We start from the raw sequence: 18,561 nt of genomic DNA, 5'->3' as shown, positions 1-18,561 counted from the left end.
TCTTCAACACGTACTACATGTACGTAACACGACCTAATATGTTGAAAGTCTGTTTCCATCTGGATCTTCCTCCATACAGGAACCGGTGTTCTTTTTTTTTTCAATTTTGCAGTGACCTTTGCAATTAATTCAGCCAAAGCTTCTATACGACATAAAAAATGTTAAAACTGGCCCGGTAGAACTCTAAAAATAAGCGTCGAGGTACGAAGCCTTAACCAGGTGAATCCCCGCGAAGACATGCGTGAATTAGGGCCTGCCTAGCCGAGACGGTAAAGGCGTGGTTAGCCGGAGGGACGTGCGCTCGATTTCCCGTCAGGAAGTTGAAACATTTAAACAACGAGTTGTTCCACTTCTGAAGCGGCACATACCCCTGATGTTTACACAGCGAGTACCAGGTTAATTACTGGGAGCACAGAGCTAACCACTTCATCCCACTCAGTGCCGAAAAGGACCTTCATTGCCTGTACACAGATGACTTTGACACCAGGATGTAACTTCCTCCGCATTGCTTGTGTTGTTGTAATGTTATATCTCATAAGCAGCAAGGTAGATGGTGAATGCAGTCTTGTTAACATAATTAAAACTTCTTTTCAATATCGTGTTTCTGTAAAAAAAAAAAAAAAAGGAAAAGTAATTAGTAGGACGCAAAACCAATAACACCCAGTCCCCGACCCAGAAGAATTAATCAAGCACGATTAAAATCACCGACCCAGCCGGGAATCGAACCGGGGACCCTCTGAACCGAAGGCCTCAACGCTGACCATTCAGCCAATGAGTCGGACAAAACCAATTATTGTGTGAAACTTTCTTAATAAATTCAAAACACGATTTATGCATTGTAAATCTCGTGCATGGCTTTATCTAAAAATTCGTGTTTTTTCACTAAAAATTCGTTCTTCCTTGATGTAATTCGTTGCGTACCACTGAAAGTATTGGTCTGATTCTTTTTTGGCACTTCTAGAAAGTTGAATTTATGTAGATGATGACTGAATAAGTTCGCATTCAAATCTGAATGGAATGACTCGCTCGCAGCGAGGGTAATAAAACATGTTCACATGACAACGAGGCGCTGAGAAAAGAGGGGTACAATGCCACAGGGAGGGTAGTTTTGTGGCAGTTTATCTTACGGCTATCTCTGCTAGTTGCTTTACGTCGCACCTACACAGATAGGTCTTATGGCGACGATGGGACAGGGAAGGGCTAGAAGCGCGAGGGAAGCGGCCGTGGCCTTAATTAAGGTACAGCCCCAGCATTTGCCTGGTGTGAAAATGGGAAACCACGGAAAACCATTTTCAGGGCTGCCGACAGTGGGATTCGAACCTACTATCTCCCGAATACTGGATACCGGCCGCACTTAAGCGACTGCAGCTATCGAGCTCGGTACGGCTGCCTCTGCTGAGAGGCAGTAGAGTAATATATCAAATCGAACATTCTATTCATACGCCATGCACATTTAGCACCTTTCACTGATGTTTGCTTTGCGTCCCACGAACTACTTTTACGGTTTTTTCGGAGACTCCGAGGTGTGGTAGATCTACCGACACGAGGCTGACGTATCTGAGCACCTTCAACGAGCCAGGATCGAACCTGCCAAGTTGGGGTCAGAAGGCCAGCGCCTCAACCGTTTGAGGATGTCTCTCTGGCGTACTGAACTCCACTGTAGGTCGTGAAGTCACGGCCGTTCCTGCCTCGTCCAGTGCAACCCTGTAGAGCGTACCAGGCCTCAGTCGTATGTCAGACATGCTGTAAATGCCGACAGTTCCAGTAATTTCCACTCTGAACAGCTTCCAAGAGCACACGCCCCCGGAACATCGTTCACCGTTATAAATATCCGTCTCAAACTTACAGTTCGCGACCCGGTTATAAACCTAGGAGTAAGAGGAAGAGCAGGATTTAGACTAAGAAATCTACGCGAGTAACGTTTGGATTGATAGATGGTACTAGGCTCAGGGTTGGCCAACCTGATACCTATCAAGAGCCAAATTTAATTTAAGAAATCCATCAGCGACCTGAGAATGCAGTACTTCCTCTTAAAACAATAATGACCACAAACAAAATTAGAATAAAACTAGGCGACCCGTGGGAGAAAGCTCGCATGTTCATAAACTATGTGGTGGAGTAGCCTCCTGGTGAACAAAGGAATACACAAATCAGTACAATATTAGACAGTCTTACTTACCACTTAATATAATCCTTGATTTTTTAACATTTATGGAAGCAAATGCAAGTGCATTATTATAACGACGAATGCATTATTATAATGACGAAAGTTCCGGAAGTATTTTTTTTTTTGTTTTACTATCATTCTTTTCTTAACTGATAATTACAGCATATTATAATGACATAAGGGAGCCTCCTCCATGGCTCAGACGGCAGCGCGTCGGCCTCTCACCGCTGGATACCGTGGTTCAAATCCCAGTCACTCCATGTGAGATTTGTGCTGGACAAAGCGGAGGCAGGACAGGGTTTTCTCCTGGTGCTCCAGTTTTCCCTGTCATCTTTCATTCCAGCAACACTCTCCATTATCATTTCATAGCACCTATCAGTCATTAATAAATCACTTTGGGAGTGGCGTCCCCATCGTACTAATAGCCTATATATATATGATCCATTCATTTCATCCCTGACCCGGTCATAGACTGGAAAACAGGTTGTAGGTTTTCATTCTTAATGACATAAAACAAGCGTCTCAGGGGTCAAAACGTGAAGTGGAGAGCAATGATGGCGCGTATTTTCCTACAGCAACAGTATTTGCAAACCGCACACTTCGTACTGTTTTAAAACTCATTTTTTGAAAGAAATTATCGATATTTATGACATGAAAGTGCAATTCGTCATTGCTAATGTCTATTCTATTTCTTTTGAATGCTCATTTGTCACGACCGGTTACTTGTGAGCGCCGCAAAAGGGATCTATGCTACTGAAATATGTGTGATGATCTTTCTGCAGAATGAGCATAAAAATCTTGTTAACATAGTTTTATAGTCGTTAAATAATTGCTTGACATCCTTCTGCACATGCTGTTTAATGAGAATACTGAATATAGAAAAAGACATGTTTTAAAACCCACGTCTAATTGTGAGGTTGCTGATGACACGGAGTCTGAAAGCCTGTTTCTGCTGGTGAAGAAAAATGGGTAGATGCTTGCAAAGTGATCATGTATACAGCGCAGTATACACTGTGAAGCGTTCCAATAAAAGCTACATACTATGTGGATTGTGTTGAAAAGTGAACGTCAGGCTTCTCCGGGGGCCGTAATTTGGCACCTCGCAGGCCGCCACTGTTGTAGCTGCTGTATCATTCAGGCTTGGATGGCCTCAAACCACAGGCGTTCTTTAACCTGATGCTCGTGAGCACGAACACACCTGACGTATTTTCTTCAATTCAAACTTCATTATAACAGTGTTATCCAGCCATTATGATATTGGGGGAATGTAAACTCACCGCTCCAAATCCTGTACTATAGTTAATTCTTAGACCCCGCCACCCAGAATGACTAAGTTCCGAAAACCACTCTCACACGGGAGAAAGGAAAATTGATTAGCTGGTGTCAAAAGACATTGGAAACGAAAGAGAACATCCAAAAAGAACTAGTCATTAGCGCTCCATAGTGCACTTAAATAATAATAATAATAATAATAATAATAATAATAATAATAATAATAATAATAATAATAATAATAATAATAATAATAATAATAATAATGTACGTTACTAGGAAGTCCAACTCGCTGGCTGAATGGTCAGCATTCAGGCCCTAGGTTCAGAGGGTCTCGGGTTCGATTCCCGGCAAGGTCGGGGATTTTAATCGCCTCCGATTAATTCTTCTGGCTCGGGGACTGGGTGTTTGTGTCTGTCCCAACACTTTCATCTTCATATTCAGACAACGCATTACACTACCAACCACCACAGAAACACGCAATGGTGATTACATCCCTCCATATAGGGTTGGCGTCAGGAAGGGCATCCGAATGTAAAACAAGGCCAAATCCACATGTGCGACACACTTCGCACCCGCGACGCCACAGATGTGGGGAAAAGCGGTAGAAGAAGAAGAATACGTTACTAGGAAGGGGATAATTATTCCACGAAAGCGAAAGACCGATTGAGCGAATGAAGAAAAGTAAACTCAAATTTTATATTTTTCGATAAATAGTTCAGGGAGATAAGAAAAATCTTGAGCAGTCTGGATTAAACCGGGAAGACATCGTAAACCGAACAAAGTATAGATCAGTGATCGACAGCTTCAGAGGCTTCCATGACGAACAGAAACTAAATAGGCGATGGACAGAGGATACAAGTCCGGCTCCATGGCTAAATGGTTAGCCTGCTGGCCTTTCGTCACAGGGGTCCCGGGTTCGATTCCCAACAGAGTCGCGAATTTTAACCATCACTGGTTAATTCCGCCGTCACGGGGGCTAGGTGTATGTGTCACCATCATCATTCCATCCTCATCACGACGCGCAGGTCGCCTACGGGAGTCAAATCAAAAGACCTGCACCTGGCGAGCCGAACATGTCCTCGGACACTCCCGGCACTAAAATCCACAAGCCACATCATTTCAGAGGAGAGAAGACAGGCTGCGAGAAAAAGAAGGCAAAGATTTTGGGCTGCAAAGAAGGCTTCCAGTTGTTCGGCCCCGCGGTGTAGGGGGTAACGCGTCCGCCTGTCACCCGACGGCCCCGGATTCGATTCCAGGTTGGGACAGGGGTTTTTAATTGTAAATGATTAATATCCCTGGCCTTGGGACTGGGTGCTTGTGTCGTCCTTAACGTTCCTTTCCTCACATTCAACACGTTACACTTCCGCTATTTACAAAATACACGCAGGTTCCTCACATATGGTGCAAGTAGGGGCAAAAGATCTTTCTAGGTCGAAGCCCCGAACAAATAGCATTTTTTTTAAAAAGGCTTCCAGTTATGTGTGATAGTTGCTTAACGTGGTCTCAAATGGCCGTAAACCAATAATTATTATCCCAGGAAATATCAATTTTATTTAAAAGTATAAGTAACAAAATACAACTTCCAATTTTATACATGCTATATATCAACGGCTGACGTGGAAATACTGTTCAGTCGTCATGGTAACGATGGTGATGGTGATTGCTGTCATAAGGTACAAAAGCACTAAACATTGGCCCCAAACGATAATGAACTATCTTTTTTATTTGATTTACGTCACACTGACAGGAGTCTTATGGCAACGATAAAATAAGAAAGAAGCGGCCATGACCTCAAGTGTAAATATGGAAAACCACGAAAAATCATCTTCAGGTCTGCCAATAGTGGAGTTCAAACCCACTATAACCCGAACGCAAGCTAAGTGGCTCGACCCACCTAGCCAACTCGCTCGGTATGATAATGAACATCGAAATGAGGAGAAAAAAGATGACTGGAACAATGAAGTAAAAACAAAGGAATTATAGAACGGGGTCATAAGAGTTCAAAGCCGAGGTCTTGAATGCCTTAATATCACCCAAGTAGGGAGAAAGAATGTACTGACTGACGGCTGCCATTACTGTGGTACGCGAACTATCAGCGTGGTAATGAGCAACCTTCGAGGGAAATGTTGAAGAAATACGAAGGAAGTTCAACATCCTCATATCGCTGACACTGTCATCAAGTTCACGATCCGCTTCACCATAACTGGTCGATGCAAGAGCGCGTTTTCATCCATGGTATACCTAAACTTTAGTACGGTACCCGCAGTAAAGGAAATGTCGAGCCAGACCTCGCTTGACAATTTTACCTGGACTGCCAGACATCAGACAACTGTGTCGCATCATGCAAGCACACCCATCCCATTGAAAATTGGATGATTTAAAATTTCTGACTAACAGAATTAACAGTAAACACTATTTATTCATAGTCATATTGCTATTGAGCCTAACGTCCAGCGCGTCGTTAAAAGTGCTGTGTTTTTTTATTATTAGAGATAAATATTGCAGGCACTAACAGGTTAGAATGCAAACGAATATGAACAAGGCGCAAGTTACATCTAGCCGTTCTACACTCCTGTTGGTGAGCTGCATACATTTTAGGGGTTCTGATAGTTCACATCGCTAATAGTTATACAAATCTCACAGCAGAACTGTTGAACGGGTAGAAAACATTTGCGTCTTGTTCAATACGTTTGTATTCTAACTTGGTTGTGTCCCATTTGCGATCACAGCAAAAGTTGTCCCATTTGCGATCACTCCCATTACTGTGGAAAGCAAGAATGTGAAGAAAGATCTGTTCGTTGCCCATTTGCGACCACTGCAAAATTATCAGCAGCCTATCGGGGTTTTCCAACGTCCATGCAGCAGGGGGACTGCTAATTAGGGCGTACTCCACACAACCTCTCTCTTGAAGGTTTTTGGAGATAATATTACTCTATAGTTTTTAACATACTGTAATTATTCCATCGCTGATGTAGCTTTTGTTGTTATGTTGTTATCTGCGTACTTACTTACGACATGCAGGTCAATGAGACGAATAAAGGCAAGCCTTGTGCTTTATATAATGGATACTCTTACAGAAATTTACGGAAAAGTCAGGGATGTTTGGTGACATTGGTTTTTCATCGCCGGCTTTACATCGCACGTACAAAGGTCTTATGGCGACAATGGGATAGGAAAGGGCTAGGAGTGGAAACATAGCGGCCGTGGCCTTAAAGTACAGCCCCACATTTTTTTTGCTTGTTGTGAAAATAGGAAACCACGGAAAACCATCTTCAGGGCTACCGACAATGGGATTCGAACCCACTATTTCCCGAATGCAATCCCACCTTTTCGCGCTAACTTATCATTATAGAATTATCATTTCTTCAAATCAATGTAATCTAAGTATTTTCTTGACATTAAGTTCTAGAATCTTGTACATTTAATCCCAGCAGACAGACAAAAATTATCATTTTATTTATACAGGTGAAAGTAGGCTGAGTTGCCGCGCTTTTTAACGTGCTACGGCTATGGAGCCAAGGTCTGCTTTCGGGAAATATGTGGGTTCGAACCCCACCGTCGGCTGTTCTCAGAGTGGTTTAATATTTTCACTTCCAGGCAAATGCCGGTACAGTTCCTATTCATAGGCCAGAGCTGAGTCCTCCCACCCTTACCCAATTTCACTCACCATAACACATTTCATCTTCATTAGCTCCTCAACAGAGGTTGGTGCCAGGAAGGGCATCCGGCCGTAGAAACATTCCATATAGCAAAATCTCATATCATCCCGACCCGGTATCAAGAAACGAGAGTAAGGGGTAGACATACATACAGATAGATGAAAGTAGGCTAATTATATTTTGAGCAGCTGCTTACTTAACGTGTCAATATGAATGTTTGAACAGTTTGAGCATTATTTAAGCAGTAATTTAATTGTGTCCCCTATTGTATAAGAAAGTGTAGGTTAACTGTTACAACTGCTTCAGAAAAGGTAGCACTATCGAAGAAGCAAAGAGTTACAGCAAAATCCTTTGTTTTGAAATCGGTTTTAATACGCCCATCTTTTGTCCTACTTCTTAAAGCTCATTTAACCGCCTTTACACCCATAACCATCTTGTAACTCTAAATAAAAGGTTCGTTTGAGTCCTGTTTATTCTGTCAGTCCCAATATTAACTCATCAGTCTCAAACGGTAAATATAAGTAATTTAACGAGTTTCAACATACGATTCGTTTTTTTTAATTTTTTTGTTTTATTTTTGCTATTTGGTTTACGTCGCACCGACACAGATATGTCTTATGGCGACGATGGGAGAAGAAAGGCCTAGGAATTGGAAGGAAGCGGCCGTGGCCTTAATTAAGGTACAGCCCCGGCATTTGCCTGGTGTGATAATAGGAAACCACGGAAAACCATCTTCAGGGCTACCGACAGTGGGGCTCGAACCCACTATCTCCCGATTACTGGATACTGGCCGCACTTAAGCGACTGCAGCTATCGATCTCGGTCATACGATTCGTAAGAATCCTAGTATGTACTGTAGTTTCGCCAGTTGCTTGAGAGATGTCTTCCTGTACCAGTCCTTCAGTAGGGAATTCCCTCACAGCAACCTGACTGTCACAGATAAGAGTGATCGCAAATGGGACAGTGCTTAACCCGTCAAAAATAATTAAGTCTTGTATTCTATCTTATCGCAAATTGGACGACACCTCTAACTTATGCATGCCTTAAATTCTCACCTCTATTTATTATCATTGCATAATTCTTTATACAAGCCCCCTGGTGGCCATGATCGTTAAGGCGTGAAGTATATGTGTTCTGACACCGTGGTTAGCTGGTTTGAGTCCCGTCACCATCAGAATGTTGGAGCCAGGGTAGTGGAGGTGGTGGTACACAATTTATAATCACTTGATAGCGAGACAAAAACTGCATTAAATTCCAAACCTGTCCATAGTGTTCATTATGGAATAAGGACATATGACGCTGTTGATGGTGATTCGACCGTCGGATAGATAGGTAAAGCCTTGAGCAGACCCCTTGATGCTTTTCGACAGGAGTAGGTTATGTGCCAGCACTGGGATTCACCCTCTTCTCTATTACTATCATATATCACGTCATTCATTCATCTCATGAACGAAGTTGACGTCAGGAAGGGCATCCGGTCGTAAAAGGTCGCTACGATGATCCATCTCACTTCATACTCAACATTGTATGTAAATTTTATTTCATTTGTCGATCTTGTCCTATTTACAGCACGTATTTTAAGTACTGCACATCATTTATGGAGGTTTGTATTATAGAGGGTACATTGAACGTTTAGTGACGAGGTTTGAGAACCTCTGAACAGCTGCCGCCCTCTCTCCCGATTTCGCTCCCTAATTCGGCTATTATTTCGGGTCACGTGACTACTGTGGGGTACACGAAGACGAGAAGGTCGCGCACAGGCAGCTAATAACCAATACTCATAATATCAGCAATAAGAGAGGCCAAACAGATAAACAAGAACAGATTGGAAGTTATTGATTGCGCGAGACTTCGTGACACATCGAAACTATTCGGCTCTTTCCGGCCCGAGTACGTCATAAATAAAAAAGAACAATTGAATCACTTGTGGAAAGGACAAGCGCTCATACTTGATGTATAACCGCTTTGTAGTATGTACAGTACATTCGCTCAGAGGAAAAAAAGTATGAGCATGCGAGATGACCGTGCGGTTAGGGTCACGCAGCTGTGAATTTCCATTCAGGAGATAAGTGGTTCGAACCCCGCCGTCAGCATCCCTGAAGATGTTTTTCTGTGATTTCCCATTTTCACACCAGGTAAATGCTGGGACTGTACCTTAATTAAAGCTACGTCCGCTTCCTTCCCACTCCTAACTCTTTCCTATCCCATCGTCGACGTAGGACCTATCTGCGTATAGGAACACGTACTTCGCAGGTACACTTTTCTCAGAAACAACTGAACCTATAATTATGTGTAATGTTTGCTGCGGGTGTCTAAATGGGAGATGAGTTATATTTTTATAATAATTAAAATTAAGTGGAAATAAACTGTCGGCGTATTATGGCATGTTCAGTAGGGTACAAGATGGCCAACCGGATACCAGTGTGATCCGAGCTTGACAGCTTTACGATTCCTACTGTACTGTATGTAACCGAACACGGCCTATTTCGAGTAAAATGCTCTGGTGAAAGGTATATATCATCCCATTCAAATTAAGGCTGATAAAATACCCGTTGTGTTTTACTCTAAGGTGTCAATTCCTTCTATCTAGTTCTGTATTTGGCTTGCGCACACACGAACACTGCCTTCTGTATCGTACACAAGAAACGGGCTTTCAACAACAAAAATAACATCATATCACCATTCTTTATCTTTTTCGCAGTAATCTTTCCTCGGTTAGTTTTATTTACGTAAGGTTTTTTTTTCTTTCTGACTGTCCTTCCATTGTAACAACATCAACACTCCTGACTGTTTTTGGGGTGCTCATCTTCACTTGTTGACGGACGCAGTTCGGTCGCCAATTTTCGAGGACTAATTACCTTCCTCATAAGCATTTTCTTCTCTCGCTCACTCAGTTTCTGTGGACGTACTGTTTGTGGCAAAGATTCAATTCTGTCCTCCACTATGTATCTTCGGATTATGTCTCCAACCGTGCTCCGTGGTATATTCATCCTAAGCAATATTTATATGTGTATGTTGTATGTCCGGCGCTCCCTTCTCGCTCCGCCAGCCAGCTACACGCGCGCCAAGTGTCATTCTTCTAGCCTCGACGCGCAGCCCTCAGTGCGCGTGCCTGAACAGTCGTGTGTGTACTATAAAGAGGAACTCCCAGCCTGTCCAGATGCCCACTTGCCCCGGTGTCCAGCTCCAGAATACACCCTACGTCGAGCACGGAGGCTACTCCTCTTGAAAATGTGCTTCGACCAGGTGGACTGAATTTCTGGCAGTACGAGGTCTTACCTCTGGTCACCGCTCCTCTTCCGCTGCCCATATCCAGTCATACTATTACATACCGTCATATTTCCTTAATTGATGCAAGCTCCCTTGGTTTCGCCAAGTAAGAATTCTTCCAACATTGAACTTGCTTTTATGAACTCAGCAAGGAAGGACTTTCCAAAACATTTATGTCAGTACTTCGGATAGTTTTCGACTATCGACTTTTCTTATCACAAGGACTATCTTTTCTAGATAGAAGTGGATGTAAATACTGTAAACTTGTATATAGTGTACAAAAGATAGACTCTTTCTCAAGATTCCTAATTCATTTGCTTCAAGTTAAATTTCATTTTTATTTGTGTAAATAGTGTATTTTGCATTTGAAGCGAATAATAAAGTTGTGTTTTGTAAATCTCAACCTTGGTTACAACAGTGTAAGATATTTAGCATGACGAAATATCACAAGTTGTCGCTTTTCAAATGTGCTCGTTCCTCTGCGTCCCATCTGACTTTTCCGTACACCACGACAGCATAGCAGCACAGGTTTGTCACTGATAGTAATAGGATGCGATCTTCTCTCTTTTTAATACTCATTTCAGCGGATGAATACTAGCATACCTACGACTGACGGAATATTTAAGTGGCGCAAGAATATTATGCTTTGAAATCAAACGGTACGTACGATCTATATACATTTCTTTTATATATGTATTATCTGTAGATTAATTATGTCAAGTGTAAGAGAGGGTCACGGGCCTAACTTCGCCACTGCTAAAGTCAATAAATAAATAAATAAATAAATAAATAAATAAATAAATGATTGCTGCAAAAATCTAAAATTACGGGATTTATTTAATATTCTACTTACGCTTTACAATGAAGATAAAAATTGTTTAAAATCAATTTGTAATTTTAAATATCTCAGCATCATGACGTAAAGTCTTCTGTGACCGAATATTTATGTGAGTACCTGTACTGTACCTGGCATCAAAGCTAGCGGAATGGTACCGAAGCGCGGTCTTACACACCGTCTAAGCGGGTTTCCCAGAAACATCGACTCCAATGTATCCTAGTATTGAAAGCAATGTATTAGTTCTCTTTTACGTCCGCCTCCGTAGCGTAACGGTTAGTGTTATTAGCTGCCACCCTCACGGGCCCGGGTTCGATTCCAGAGCTAGAAATTTAAGAATGGCAGGAGGGCTGCTATGTGGTTGCAATGGTACATGCAGCTCATCTCCATTGGGGGTGTGCCTAAAAAGAGCTTCACCACCTCGGGATGAGGACACAAGTTTACTTACTTAGCTCTTCTACATAGTATGCTGTTGACTGCTCAGGAAATGCAATGATGCACAGCTTATTGATTTGTTAAAAATGTAACCATAAAGCAAAAACTAAAATTAAGTTTAAATTTGTTACAGTTTTTAACTGCAAATCTATTCATATTTGGTCTCACGTTTCCTGTACATGATGACTTACGATTTTGATAGAATCTATACATTTCAACATTTTATCACGTCATTCAATTTAGCTTTTTATTGTCTTTTTATTATCAACAACATGCTGCTAGAAGCCTACTGTAAACACACGCCTTTAATTGCTTTTAAGGGTCTTTTACAGGACAGAAACACGAGTTCCGCTGCAAATCAAAGACTGCCGATTATAGGAGCGTGTCGTTATCACACCAGTAATAATAATAATTAAAGCCCGGATTATCATGCGGTAATAGGTTAGACTGCAAACTAATTTGGTTAGTATGAAATGTTGGCCACCCGCTCTTCCATAATGTAGGAAGAGTAACATAATTTATAGGGGTTGTGATGGGCCGTACCCCTAATGTTTATGGAATCCTCATAGCATAGTAGTTGTGAAGGTAGACTATACTTGCTTCTCGCTTCAGTAAGTTTGCATTCTAACCTATTAACGCATAAAATTCCGGGCTCTAATAATAATGGTGTATGGCCTCCGGAGAGGCCTGGTGCGGGTCTTTTTCTCTTACATAGGATGATTTCTAATGGTGAATACGCCGCACATACCCAGCCCCCGAGCTATTGGAATGAACCAATTAACGTTAAAATCCCCGACCCAGCCGGGAATCGATCCGGGAGCCTGTGGACCAAAGGCCAGCACGCTAACCATATAGCCATGGAACCGGACATCACACCAATGACACTGCGTCGGGGGGAAAATTAATATGAGACCCTAAGGATCCTCTTGAGTACTCTATTAAGGTTATAGCAAACAACACTCGACTGATAATCACCTGTCACCGCGTCAGATCGCATCCAGGACGTTGGAGAGCTCTACGGTTACACTCAATTGTGTTTTTAATTCCTCGAACATTTTATGAGCGGTAAATGTAGGTTCATGTCGACTTTTTGAAAAACAATTTACTTTCCGTCGCACCGACAAAATAGGTCTTATGGCGACTAGAGGACAGGAAAGGGCTAGGAGTGAGAAGAGTGCGGCCGTGGCTTCAATTAAGGTACAACTCCAGCATTTGCCTGGTGTGAAAATGGCGAACTACGGAAAACCATCTTCAGCAGAGCTGCCGACAGTGGGGTTTGAACCCAATATCTCCCGAATACACATACTTAAAATACCTGATGAACAAAGAACCAAAATCCACTAACATTCTGAAGGACATCAAAGTGTATACTTCCTATGAATTAATCTTCAAATAATACACAATTATTACTAAAAGAGCAAGAATGTCGTTCTATCGCACTTTGGATCAGTGTCGGCCTCCGGGTCAAACCTGGCAGAGGCAGAAAGAAGTCCGTTCGACACTCCCATGTCGTACGACGTCGGCGCTGGCAACACCCGACAAAATCTATTAAAACTCAGGCCCAACTCTACCATTCAGTAGAGTAAAAAGCGTCGAAATTGACGCACAAGAAAGCTAGATGGCGTCATATTAAGACTGAGGCCAAAGGATTATTATAATTACTGTGTATCTGCAAACAGACTGCCTCTGTGGTGTAATAGTTACTGTACTATGATTAGCTGCCACCCCCGAAGGCCCGGGTTCGATTCCCGGCTTTGCCACGAAATTTGAAAAGTGGTACGAGGACTGGAACGGGATCCACTCACCCTCGGGAGGTCAACTGAGTAGAGGGGGGTTCGATTCCCATCTCAGCCATCCTCGAAATGGTTTTCCGTGGTTTCCCACTTCTCCTCCAGGCAAATACCGCGATGGTACCTAACTTAAGGCCCGGTCGCTTCCTTTCCTCTTCGTTGTCTATCCCTTCCCCTTCCAATATTTCCATCCCCCCCAACGAGGCCCCTGTTCAGCATAGCAGGCGAGGCTGCCTGGACGAGGTGCTGGTCCTCCTTCGCAGTTGTATTCCCAACTCACTCTCCAGGACACCGCCCTTGAGGCGGTAGAGGTGGGATCCCTCGCTGAATCCGAGGGAAAAACCAACCCAGGAGGGTAAATAGATTAAGAAAGGAAGAAAAATCTGCAAACAACTGGGAGGAAAGCTAAGTTTATAACGCAGGTTTCTGTATTGCTATTGAACCCTCAGACATACAAACTATCACTGAAAGTACCGAGAGAATAAAAACGATCTAATGAACCATACTGTAATGTCACGAATTGAGAAAAGAAACTGTGTTTGTAAATAAAAGAGAACTTGAATTAAGCACATTTTAATTTGCTCGATGTTTTGCGATCGACAAATATAGGTGATATAAAAGAACCAAAGCCATCAATATTCCGAAGGACATCTAACACTGTAGTGACTTTTGAAGTTTTGAAATCAGATCTTCAGCAACCACGGCGTTTATACATGTGTAATTTAGGATTTTGAAGAAAAACAGAATTTGAGTTAATTCTGATTAGTAGGTAATGGCTTTTCATAACATTAACGTGAAATTAAAATCTCACTGCATATAGCTAATAGTAAAATAGAATGCAACAAGTTCAATAAAACTACATAGTAAATTTATAAAGGCTAAAGAAATACGTACAAATTTACATTTGCAAAATCAGAATAATGAAAAGAAAATATACAAAATGAATTTATGTTCATGAATCTGTGAGTCTGATGAAGAACATACTTGAACATTTTGTTCCATCATCCGTGTTCTTCTATCACTTACGGATATATCTCACATCTTGCTAGATTCCAAATACACTGCAGAGCTGCTTGGATACACTCTTAACGACCAACAGCAGTTGTAGGCAGTCCAAGAGGGCATAAAGTCCTTGGTTAAGGTTTCCAGAAGAAAAATAGAAAACATAAATAAAGTTTTATTTGAAAAGATGGAATGTTTGGTAAACATTTCGCATTTTTAATGGTTTTTAAACTAGATAAAAGTAGTTTAGAGGCAATGAAAAATGAAAATACAAAAGTAGCCTACAGTCCTTTATAAACATGTCACGCAATAGGTCCTATCGTCACGAAAAGTCAACCTCCCCTAACAATATCTTATCGGCTCATTTTGAAAGTATTCAATCGTGAAATAACAAGTGTTTCGTCTCATCAGGTGGACTGCCACACTTAAAACTTTTTCTCACAGAGTGAAAACGTAGAGCGATGGTTCGAGTTGCGCCACTAAGGGAGTCAGACTTAATTTGAATACTTAAAAATCTAGTAATAAATAAATAAAACCACGTAAGTTCTGTACTCACATTGAAATGATGAAGTGGTACCAAAAACGATGGAACCTGCAACAAAGATAAAGTAACTTTTAATATTATGATAAGAACCAGAAAAAATATCCTCCATAAGTTATGTGGCACTACATGGGGTTTCTGCGCATCACTGCACCTGGATTGATCTATTCAGTGGCAGAATATTGTTCTCCAGCGCTCTCACAAGAAAAGGTGACACTCAGCTAGACAGAACAATGCGAACTATCAGTGCAACTGTAAGAACAACGCTCACCTTCTGGTTACCAATCTTGAGTCATACAGGCCTACCTCCTGCAGACCTTCGGCGGAACAACGCTCTTCTTCGGGAGTACAAGAACATTTTAGACAACCCTCAGCTTCTGATACATAATGATATAGAAAGTTACAAAGACTCAGGCTAGTATCTTTTTTCTTTAAATTGGCTTTACGTCGTACCGACATAGATAGGTCTTATGGCGACGATGGGATAAGAAAAGAGTGGGAAGGAAGTGGCCGTGGGCTTATTAAGGTGCAGCCCCAGCATTTGTCATCCATTTTGTATTTAAAAAAAAACCACTCGGCTCTTCCGCATTGTTTCTGTTTTCTATGTTCCGCTATATTTCATCATTACTTCTTGATTTCCAGAGTTCTTAGCGGACCGAGTATTTTCCGTATATTTTTTCTTTCCAGTACTTCTGATTTATTCAGCTTGTACTAGACATTTATTATTATTATTATTATTATTATTATTATTATTATTATTATTATTATTATTATTATTATTATTATTATTATTATTATCTTAACGAGACCTGCAGACTTGTTACAGGTTGTCTAAAGTCTACTCCAACTGAAAAGCTCTATCGTCTTGCAGGGATAGCACCACCCGGTGTGCGAAGAGAAGTAGCTGCAAATAAGGAAAGGACAAAGGTTAAGCACGAAAGTACTCATCTACTGCATGGACATGAGCTTCCAGTAGAGAGACTGAAATCTAGGAAGAGCTTCCTACGAACATCTCAGGGAACTTATAGTACCAGCTGAGAAGGCAAGGATACAGCTATGGAAGACGAAGATCCCCCAAGGCTCTGAGCAGATGGCGGTTGAGGAACGTTTGCCACCCGGTTGCAATGAGAGCTGGACAATCTGGAAATCTCTCAATAGGTTGAGATCAGGAGTGGAAAGGTCCAAAGTTAACTTGGCAAGATGGGGCTTCATCAATGGCGACAACACTAAGTGTGAGTGCGGAGAAGATCAAACCATCCAGCATATGCTTCAGTGTCCGCTGTGTCCATCCTTGTGCACGCAAGATGACCTGCATCGAGCTACGAAGAGAGGACTCGAAGTAGCGTTGTATTGGTCCAAGATTATTTAAATGTTACTTGAAATTATTGTAACTGTTTTCTTTTTGATGTATCTGACACGAGAATAATAATAATAATAATAATAATAATAATAATAATAATAATAATAATCTGGGCAATCATGAAGGCACTTCAAAATGCCATGATAAACTCAAGGTATATAAAGCTTCTGGAAAACATTTATGATCAAGCAACAATGGTAGTCAGAGTGGACGAAGACCTCATCACCAATAAAATCCCAGTTGGCAAAGGAGTTCGACAAGGTGACACAATCTCTCCAAAGCTGTTTACCCTTGCCTTGGAAGATGTATTCAAAACCCTTCATTGGGATAATACAGGAATAAAAATCAACGGGTTATATTTGAACCACCTGCGTTTTGCCGATGACATTGTGCTCATAAGTGAAAATCTAGATGAGCTAGAAAGCATGATCCAAGAATTAAAAACTGCTTCTGCTAAGATTGGTTTGGAAATGGACATTGATAAAACGAAAATTCTAAGCCCAGAGAGTCGACCACTTAAAATGGGAAACCAATATATAGAAGCTGTCGATGAGTACATCTATCTTGGACACAAGATAAAACTTGGAAAAGACAACCAACGTGCAGAAATTCCTCGCAGAATAGGTATGAGTTGGACTGCATTCCGAAAACTAAGATTCATCCTCACCAACAAGGATGTTCCAATTAACCTGAAGACCAAGGTTTATAATACGTGCGTGCTGCCAGTTACAACTTACGGTCTGAAAACGATGACTCTGAAGGAAGGAAAGTGCTCGTAAGCTTCAGCGAACACAACGAGCCATGGAGCGACAGATGCTAGGCATCAGCCTTAGGGATAAGATCCGTTCAGAGGACATCAGGAGAAGAACTAATGTAACAGACATCCTAGAGATAGTAGCAAGACTAAAATGGCAATGGGTAGGACACGTAGCTCGACAAGACTACAACAGGTGGGCCTCTAGTATTGTTCACTGGAGACCATGAGGACATAAGAGAGGCATTGGAAGACCCCTGAAGAGATGGCTCGACGACATAAAGCTGTTGGCTGGAACACGCTGGTTCCAAGTGGCTCAAGACCGAAGACGATGGAAGCACATGGAAGAGGCCTATATCCAGCAGTGGATTGAAATAGGCTAGAAAAGAAGAAGAAGAAGACGATTATTATTATTATTATTATTATTATTATTATTATTATCATCATCATCATTCATAATCTACTAGACCTAGAAGCAATCTTCTAGGACATCAAGACAGACTTGCTTGCTCCAGAAATTGCAGAGAATAACCGTCATTAATGGAAAAATATCAACTTAATTTGTTTTCCTTAGCAAACATTCATATTATGTAGAATAGCACGTGGACTAGAAAATCGTCAGGTCAGTGAAAAAAAAAATCACGATCTTGTTTAAGCACAATACGAGCCATTACCTCCCCACAGCTTTCCGCTGAACAATATGTACTTGATTGAACACGTGCACGCCAACATCACAATTGAATCTCTCACTGTCTGGAGCAACTCAATTTATTTAAATAACTCGGCGACTTGATCTGTCGCATCATGTACAGTTGATTGAATGAGTGTGAGCAGTGCAGTTTTAACTCGCAGCGGCGATAAAATGGGTACCCAGTCGATCTATTAAACTGTACTGCAGATAGCTCTGTGCAGGTCTCCTTTTCTTTTACTGTACATGAAACAGGACACCTCTAAAAATCCCTAAAAGTAAAAAATAACACCCAAGGCGAATCTCACCCATCTTCGCAATCTCCTGAACGTTTTACGATCTTACTGAATTTTTGCCATCATCTATGGAACCAACTCGTCCGACTTTTTAGCTGAATGGTCAGCGTAACGGCCCGGTTCAGAGGGTCCTGAGTTTGATTCCCAATCGGGTAGGGAAATTTAGCCGCGTCTTACTGATTATCTGGCTCGGGGACAGGATCTTTGTGTTCGTCTTCATGTTCACACTATCAACCACCAGAGAGACAGGCAATAGTGGATACCTTTCACATGGGGAAGGGCATCCGGCCATAAAAATGTACCGGCCCCAAATACCTGAGAAAAGGCCAGGAAGAAGTAACTCCTACTGTCAGCCGATTTCCAGAAGCTCAATCTATGTCTCTCCAACGTTTTATCTCATAGAACCTGAGAAACACTGTATGGTGCTACCGAATCTCGACTAAAGTCCTGCTTCTCGGCGTCGAGGTCTTCGGATCGATTCCCCGCCGG

The 18,561-nt window shown here is 41.8% G+C and overlaps 1 protein-coding gene across 4 annotated transcripts in view; it reads right to left on the bottom strand.

The window, feature by feature from the left end:
- The window catches only part of NaPi-III (Na[+]-dependent inorganic phosphate cotransporter type III), a 428,747-nt gene that overhangs the window by 346,932 nt on the left and 63,254 nt on the right, over positions 1-18,561 (bottom strand). For all 4 annotated transcript variants that reach the window (XM_067158237.2, XM_067158240.2, XM_067158241.2 and 1 more), the window contains exon 2: positions 14,990-15,025. The gene's annotated coding sequence lies outside the window, so the exon portion shown is untranslated. The remainder of the gene's footprint in view (positions 1-14,989; positions 15,026-18,561) is intronic.

This window comes from Anabrus simplex, chromosome 14, assembly GCF_040414725.1.
Source record: "Anabrus simplex isolate iqAnaSimp1 chromosome 14, ASM4041472v1, whole genome shotgun sequence".
In the NCBI taxonomy this organism is placed as follows: domain Eukaryota; kingdom Metazoa; phylum Arthropoda; class Insecta; order Orthoptera; family Tettigoniidae; genus Anabrus; species Anabrus simplex.
The sequence above is the reverse complement of the archived record's forward strand: the minus strand, read 5'-3'. Positions and strand labels throughout refer to the sequence as shown.